Raw genomic sequence first — 9,357 nt, 5'->3', positions numbered from 1 at the left:
CTTAGTGCATGGACCAGTAATCCTTTTTTCAGTCTAGGTCTACCATAATCACTGTCATTGGTTTTTTCCCCATAGAAAGGAAGGCTGAAAGATGATCCATTACTAGTCACAGCACGTTGCTCTCACTGATTGGAAAGCAGTCACACACCACCAAGCATTTATTCTGTTTACTGAGATGTAACACCAAGAAACAGCAATTCACACCTGCAGTGAAGTTGTTATACTTCCCATTTCTTTTCTTTATTCTATTTTTATCCTTCTTCATTTTTCCTGTTTCTTTTTTTTTTTTTTTTTAATCTTCTCTGCCTCTCTTCCCCTCACTTCTATGATGGGTGTCAGTGTCACCCTTGACACTTTCCTTAAACCTGAAATGAAGGATAAACGGTCAGTGGTACTTTCTCAGCTATCAAATGAGCATTACCCTAGCTGTAATTGACTTCTATGTTGAGCAATCGGTTTAAATGTATCTGCCTAATATATGAAGTATATATACACATGCATATATATATATATATATATAGCTTAGATGCAAATCACATCACAAGTTGTGAAATTTAAGAGGAGAGCTCCCTTCTTATACACAACCTGTTATGTGGTATCATAGTATCCTCCAAAATATGGCATATGACTGGAGTCCAGTGAGGGGCAATAGCATGAACTCATCCTTATGTGTGACTCACTGATTCATTCACAGAATCATCAGATCACAGAACATTTAAGACTGTTTTTGAGAATATCTGTGCTAGACAAGATAAAACATAGCAGAAATACATTGATGTGTTGTAGTGATCTTGGAGCAGTCCTCAGAAAGCAAGCAAGCAAGCAAGCAATCAAGTAAAATAGCTTTTTGAGGCAGCATGAACCTTTGTACAAGGATTCCAGGCTTATTTTACTTTGCTTGTAAGAACCATAACCTAAATAAATAAATTTAGTACAGAAATATCCCACCTGCCCCATGCTTACAAACCCACCCCAGAGGTTTAAAAGTACTATTCTTGCCTCTACAAACATGACACTTACTGATATAATGTCTCTCAGAGGGACAGGTGGGCATAGAAATGGAACTGCTAAAATGATTTTACTGCAGAAAGAAATGTAGACCTAGGTGGTAAGAAAATATTACATTTGAATTGGTCTCAAGTGTTAAATAATGGATATGTGTGTATGTAGGCTATTCAAATGTTTTTGATTTCTTATGCTGAAGATTAAAATTTCCATTAGTATTCCACCTCTTCAGTTTTGCCTGGGGACTGTTAATTATATTTCTGAAATTGCAGCCAAATAAAAACTTAACAAAAAAGAAACAACCAGATAACATAATAAGTAGCTGTTTTCCTCTTTCTTCTTCCCTGCAAGCAGTGTCCTGTCCTCTATACAGCCCTGCCCTCAAAACTTACCGGCATTAATTCCTGCACTCTGCATCTCCCTGTCATATTTACTATTGACCAAGAAGATCCCCTTTCAAATAAAATACCTGATTTCAGGTGTCCTGAAATGGTACTGGTGGTAGCAACTGTGATGTCTGAGAAACAAAACAATGGAGAATATCTTGAATTTCATCTAAACTCCATAAAGTTCCATGCTCAGTGATGAGAAGATTATCTAACTAATGATGAGGTTCTACTCCATAAACCAAGATGCTCAGTTGCTTTTTGGAATATGTTATTGGTATTTCACTTCTAACATTTTCTATTTTTGAGGGTGTTTGAAACCTACTGTTTTTTTGCAGTGTATAATTTGCCTGAGCATTATGGGAAGATAGGAGTATGCTGTCATGGATGATGCCCAAAATAAAAGGCTTTGTCTATTTTCAGAAATGTTTTCTGATAACAATAGAGGCTCTAGTGGGAACTAGGTCTTGCAATGGGACGTTGGCTGCTTTCTTGTTTATACTGTGCAGTTGCATGAATACTGCATAAACAATGACTTTTTTTGTAGTGTTTACTGCAGAATTTGGTATAAAAACTTAAGGCATAATGGTTAAGTGTTTTTGTTCTGAGTCTGCTGCTAAGCTGGATCATGACACAGCCACGACTCCACTGTGTGACTGGGGTACAGTGAATGCTGCTGAATGCCATCTCCCTGCTGTTATACACAGGCAATGACTACTCAGCTCCCTAGAAGGCTGTAGAGAGCTGTTCCAGTTTCATGGCAGTTGCCATGAGTAAAAATACACATAAAGGTAGTGGACATAAATGTAGACCTCAATGTACTACTGAACTTTCTTTATAGCTCATTTCTGGAATCTTAATTGCAGTAAATTTTTCTGAACTGAAAGTAACTTCCAAGGGTCTACCTCTGCTTCCCTCTTATGAGCTTTAAATTGTGTTTTTATAATTGAGCTATAAATTTTAAAGCTATTTTGACTACACCTTTTAATATGCCACAGGTTTTCCACCTGTCGTAACTGTTGTTCGATTGTCATAGATCATTTTTTTTGATGTGCTGCATGACAAAAAGCTATTAACATGGCAGAAAAATCCTTTGCAAGTGAATGGCATCTCAAGCTGTCTCTATAGGGGCAAAATGCATGTTTCTAGTACAGGCACAAGCAAAAGATTTTAATAGTGAAATGATAAAGAATCAGTGTAATCTGAGAAATATTGTGAGATTTTTAATTGAGAATATTGATTTCTGATATATCAGTGAAAGTGTTTGAAGATGTAACATCAATAATAAGCTGTGGTGCTTATGGTGGCTACCATAATGCAAAATTGAGGTGGTACCATATGAGTTTTCAGCTACAATACTAACAGTTTCAGGTGTTTTCTGAACTAGGGATCACATGTTGGTTGCCAACAGATAAATGAGAATTCTTTCACAGCTGTCCTAGTGATCACTGGATATGTAGAAAATGTGATGTAAAATTGCCAGTTAGTGTAAGGGAATAATATAGTTACAAATTGGTAGCTTTTTGAAGTAAATGGCCCTGGCTATGATGGGATTTACCTTGATTTTTGCCCTGTTACATCGAAAGTAATTAAAACTTTTAATCAAAATATGCAGAAATTACTCTGTGCCTTTCAAATGCTGTTGTAGGGTTTTGCACTGGTTTGGTACACAGGCTGCTAGTCACTGGCACGTGTTTTCTGGTTCAGAAAAGACATGAACCTGTTCAATATGCTTTGATTGCTCTGATTTTCTTTGTAGTTTAAGGAAAGGGTGGGTTGCAGACATGAAGTTTTCTAATTTTCTGACCATTTTCTTTTATTCTTATTATAAATAAGATCCTTTGAATTAAAACTATCAGTTTAGACTTAATGGAATTGGGCTGGTACCAATGGCTGTGGTACAGATAAGGAAGCTGACAGTGGATTTGCAGTTTTTGAGTACTTTAGGGAAGGGAGTTTAGGGACATCTGTGATATATCAACTCCTCCATTTTCAGCATTATAGACAACTAAAGTAATTTGCTGTTATGAATACCTCTGGAGAGTCAATGTGTGTTGCACTGAATTAAATATCTTGAGCTAAGCAAACATAGAAAGACAACCCTAACCTAAAACTTAATTGAACTCTGAACCTGTGGATTCAGATCAGCTTCATTTTTCTGAAGTATATTTGTATTTAACCTTTTTTGGGAATGATTAATCAGTGTATTCAGTGTATCTTTCTTCTCTTTTTTATGCGTAGAAGCCCGTGTGTATTTTTAAATTATAATCCACAGCTAGATGTTATGGAAGCCAGCTCAACATAAAGTCATTCTTGTGATGTCTGAGCTTTACTGAGGCAAAGGGTGTTATAAGTGCAGCAGAGCCAGCCTTCAACCATGGAAAAAAAGTGAAATGAATGATTTTTAATATTATGACATTTGGACCACTTTTTAACATGTAAAACCAAGGTATAACACTCTAGAGGAATCAATAACTTTTGTCTTTGAGAGCATACACGTGCCCTTACTGACTTTGGGTTATAGGCATACACATTTGAAACTGGAAACTTTTTCACCATAAGGATGTTTCATTTGCACATTCAGCTCCTATGAGCCCGTTGCCTTCCCTTTATATCAGTGTAAATAAATAGGCTCAATTTCCTTGAACTGGCCATGAGAGAAGTATTTTTTTCTTCGTCAGCCTTCTTTTGTAGAGTTCATCTTTTCCTCCAGTTTCAAAAGGCACTTCTTAAAGCTTAGGCATTGCAAAGGACTTGGACATTTCTCTTCTTAAAGTCATGGATGCGCCCTTTAGAATTAATAGGTTCCAACAGCACAGGGACTAGTAAACCTCTCTTCTTTTGAGAGTGCCCCATTTAGCATTCAGACCCATTTACAGTGTATCACTCTTGCAGGAACATCAACATTGATAGTTACTCATACTAAGGATGCTCATGCCGTGTCCCTTGGTCCTTATACACTGTCTTTCTTATTTCTGCTGATATTCTTCCCTAAGGAGAATTCCAGTGGTGGTTGGATTGGTTTTATTTGCCCCCAGACTGGTAACCTAGTGTCCATTTGACTGACAGTGTTACCTTATTCTCTTTATGGACTTCTCACATTGTCACCTAGATTGTTAAGAATCCACCCACCTCACTCAGTAACCCCAAAGTGAACCTACTAGGTGAGGACGTTGTATCAAAAAGTCAGGCTCTGAGGGAACAGAGGAGAAAATTCATCATTCATCACTAAATAATTTTTGAATCAGTGTGAAACTGACTGCATGGAAGACTCCAAATCCTAGTTCCAGGATATTGCAGAGGATACTACTTCAGGCTGGATTATACATCTTGAAGTGCTTCAGAATATCTTTTTTGATCCCCCAATAACATCTGTGTTGTCGTCAAGTGTATACATACAAGAATGAGCTATCAGGAAAAGGCAGTCTCTGTCCTAAACCAAAGCCTAGCCGTGGGATGGTAGGAGCAACTACTCTTCCAGTCAGTGCCCTGAAAAAAACCTGCAGACAGCTGCTTTCCACGTTCAAGTCAACTTGGGTCCTAGATCAAACAGTCATTCTGTCCTAAACCTAAGGCCAGACTTGAATTGGGAAGCAGAGAGACCACCTCCATGAAGCTGGTGATGGTCTCCATCCATTTCAGAGCATGGCTGAGTGGTCAGGCAGCACCGGGGCAGGGCTGGCAGTGTGAGCCTGGCAGTTGCTTGCCGTGGGGCAGCTTCAGCAGGTGCAGCCACTGACGTGCCCCTTTGGACCATGGTGTAAGTGCTTTTTTCTGCACAGGGAGGTGTATTGCCAATGCACACTAATTACTTGCAGACAGCCTCTAAGGTGGCTCTTTATTAAATGCTGTAAGTTAGATCCGTGCAGTGTCAGAAATGCCTCTTTTTGCATATTTAGTCATCAGCTTGTTCATTATCAGTGTGCATTGTATTCCCGTCTTCAGTTAGATGGATGAATAATTTCTAATCTGTGTGTTCGTACCAAGAAGTTTAAATTTGAGCTTCACTGTAAGTTTATAGTCTTTTAAATTCCTTCCAAGCTACATTTGGCCTCAACTGCACAGTGTATTTACTGAGACAAAAACAATAGGATGATAATTTTCACTGGAGCACACCTGCAATAATGGCTCACAGCATTTAATTTTTCCCTTGGTTTCTAGTAGACTTTGTTTTGACACCTGCAAACAACCTTTTCCAAATCAAAGAGAGCTTTTTCTCTCCATGTCATTCTGCCACCCAAGTTGAGCTGACAAAGTCCAACTAAGAAACAGAGCAATTATAAACACAGTTTCCTCTGGTGCTTGTGCTGTTTTTAGCCTTGCTGCTCTCCCAAGGAGAAACCTGTGTCTAATGTTTCCAGCTTAGCATACAAAATTAATAAAACCTGACAATTAAGCTAAGCAACATAAAATACAAGTAAGGAATCCTTTCTGATGAGATTGGACTTGAAAATATTAAATTGGCTCCTTATTCTTAAACTTTCTTTTTTAACACAGTGATCATAACATGTGGATCTGGAATGATAAATGATAATTGGCTTTAGGCAGCCTTTGCTCACAGAGACAAAAGAACAGTTGTTATTGCTGTATTTCTTTCAATAAATACATTTGTAAGCTGGAAATCAGCTAGGCTGCCCTGAAAAGAGGCACACTTTCGTGAGAAACATAAAAGAGATCAAATTTATAAGTGGGCATGCAGACCGAAGAAAAGGTCTTTTTATATTAAAAAGTATTATCTGTGCTCATATAATGCCAAGAAATACCTCACCAGGAAAAATACCATCTGAAGTTAATCCTGTAACATTTTATAGAAAACAACGGATTTAGCATAGACGTAAATCAGGTCCTGATTCAGCCTATAGATGGTTTGGGGTTTAATATCCTGTATTCCTGTAAGGATGTCTAATACTGCTTGGGCTCACTTTTGGATTTCAAGACTTACACTGCAATATTTCCAGTTGTTAGCTTGCTTTCATTTTGTCTTGCTGCGAAAGATTTACTTCATTTTTGATGTTTTGATCATTAAACCTCATCAGCCAACATCCTTCCCTGTTACTTGAAGTGTTGAATATGTCATACAGTGATATTGTCCAAGATTATGGATCACTCAGAAGTAAAAAGCTTTATTTAAGGATAAATATATTTCTTTGTTGTGTTGCTTTTCTTTGAATAACCGAGAATAATAAGAATGCAGTTGTAGATGTGTTTGGGATTTTTGTATGTGTTTTTGTTTGTTTCGTGACATAGTCTAAAATATTGTATTGATATTGCAAACAGAATTTCAACCATTATCTAGAACCTCAGGGATTTATTCCATAATTTCTAGATGATCCCATTTGATGCAGTGCAGTTTAGATAGTACCAAACTTTGAAATGGGTGTGTGATCATTCATCATGCTGTTTGGGTTTATTATATTTCCAGTTTATTAATTATAATCTTTGCTAAGTTGCTGCAATGGGAAGGAAAAGGAAGATATGGGATACCGGTTTTTACAAGGTGTTTTCCTTAGAGAAATATTGAAAAATGATGGCAACCTTCCATTATTCCAATTAACTAATTTTATTCATGGCTTGTCTTCTTGTAGCAAGAGATAAAAGCAAGTATGAATTGCCTTTAGGAAATTGCTATCATTTGTTTGAAAAGGAAGGGGTTGCTCTAAAGGATTACAAGTTCATAGCCTAATTTATTGACTAAATACCTATTTGAACAAGGGCTATAAGAGACTGCAGAAGAACCTTTGGAGTATCTTTTAAGATTGACTGTGAGTCTTAATGAAGTCAACGTCCCTTGCCCTTGGCCTGTATTTCTATTGACTTCAGTAGTCATTAAATGACTCCCATGATGATAAGCACTTGCTGTACCAACAGCTTTCCTAAACTCTTGTGAGTAGTATTTTACTAAAGGAGTATGCTCAGCTGATTATGGACCTGTTCTAAGCATTTTGGAGACCCTGCACACAGTGCTGATCAGTGCCTCTGCACTCCCAGAGACTCAATGCATGAGTCATGGACCTTCACTTCACGTTTTATTTCAACATATTTCTCAGCCAGGAGTGGTCAGAATCTGGAGAATTGGTTTCAAAATCAAAATAAAATTTTGATTCAAATCAAAATAAAGTTGCATCTTTTTATGCAACCCATAGGATTTGATTGCATAATATAGGAAATGCCCTATCTTGTTCATGTCCTATGTCTTCTGGCAGAGTTCAGTCTGACCAACGGATCTTGGATGGTCCTGAAGGCATCACTGAGCATGAGGAAGCAGAGGGACAGCAAGAACTGGGCTGACAACAGAAAAGGTTGTGTGCCTCCCATAGTTTGTGTGGTGTTTGTAAATAAGTTTTGGTGATTTTGCTCATTTTAGTGTACTTGCATCACTCTTTGGTAAAGCACAAAACACAAAATGCATAGTAAAACCAAACCAACCTTCACATTAAATGATTAAGAACAAAAGTAATAACAAAACCATACAGAAATATTGTATGAACACTTGAACCACACGTTTATAAGTACTGATGCTCAGCTATTTAGAAAAGCATAAATATTTATTTGAGATGATTACTAAAGGTAGGGAAGAAAAACCTCAAAAATGCTTGATAAAGGTTGAATCATGCTAAACAGATTGCTTACCTCCAACCACGTGTGTGCTTGAATATAAGGGCCAAGCCAAATAAGCAAACCTGAAACTACTATCACCTGGCATGCTCAGCTTGAATTTATTTGTGAGTCAGCAGACCTACAGTTGGTATTAGATAAAGGAGACAACAAGTTTAGTAAGTAATTGAAGACAGAAAATCAAGTTAACTGTCCTGGGTTTGTCTGATTTATAGTTGTGTTATTTTTAAGATAACTGTCATGTTTTGTCTTAATGCACTTGTTGCACATGAATATAGAATGGTGGTTGCTCGTTAAGATATTAAGAAAAGGGCTATTTGACTTATCCAGAATCGTTGAAGTAAGTGCAAATAGTAACTTTCTGATTTTAAAAAGAGCATGGGATTTCTTTTTCCTGCATGTCACATCATCCTGTTCCTTCTCGGTGTTCCTCAAAAGACAATTTTTCAATATTTTTTTCCTTGTAAACTATCATAATGAACTTGTAAAATGTTAGGAATAATATCTTGATTCATAATTTAATTTATTAGAATAAGTTTAATAGCTGCCAATGATCATAACGTGCTTATTTTTGACTTCTGGGACCCTACCTGTTATGATACTCTAGACCTAAATGAAAGATTATATTGTATGTCACAGTGTGTGAGTCTTTTTACACATGGGATGTGCTAGGAATCTTTATTTCATTAGTCTTGTTTTTATTGTTGTTTTTGTTTTAATAAGACACCTTTCATTGACGAAAAGTAGGTTTTTCAGAAATATGAAAAATACAATTTTTCTTCTCTTTTATTCTTCTGATATTGAATTTTCCTAATAAGATTGGTTTTGTTCCTGAGTGGCAGACTGATGACTAACCATATTCTGCACATCCTGGTTCTGTTAATATCCATGCTGCAATTTGGCCAATGTTCCCTTTTAATCTTTTTTTTAAAAAAAAAAAAAAAAAAAAGGAAAACAAAAGCAAAAAAAGAAAAGGAGGTGGCTTTCTTTTAACTGGTACAGATACTCTGCAGCGAAAGGTGACACCTCTGACCCTGTTGTTTCTACGCTATGTACAGGGCTTTTTTCCCAACCTCTGTGTTGAATTTTTGTGTGTACTGAAAAGCAAACCTACTGTCAAATCTTTATTTCCTGTTTATTCTACTGAATCTGAGAGCTTTTACGTAAAGCAGCACTTTAAGTGCCTATAGAGATTGTGCCTGCACATACTGTCTACATTAAAATCTTCCAAGTGGGGTGGGAGCGGGAGGGTGTGAGCTTCAGGAGCTGTACTTTGGTTACCCCACATCCTTCTCTTTAATACTGTCCATTTCCACTCAGAAGCACTGTTCGTCTTTGCTGAAGGGTTCCT

This window comes from Falco peregrinus, chromosome 14, assembly GCF_023634155.1.
Source record: "Falco peregrinus isolate bFalPer1 chromosome 14, bFalPer1.pri, whole genome shotgun sequence".
Lineage (NCBI taxonomy): Eukaryota > Metazoa > Chordata > Aves > Falconiformes > Falconidae > Falco > Falco peregrinus.
The sequence above is the reverse complement of the archived record's forward strand: the minus strand, read 5'-3'. Positions refer to the sequence as shown.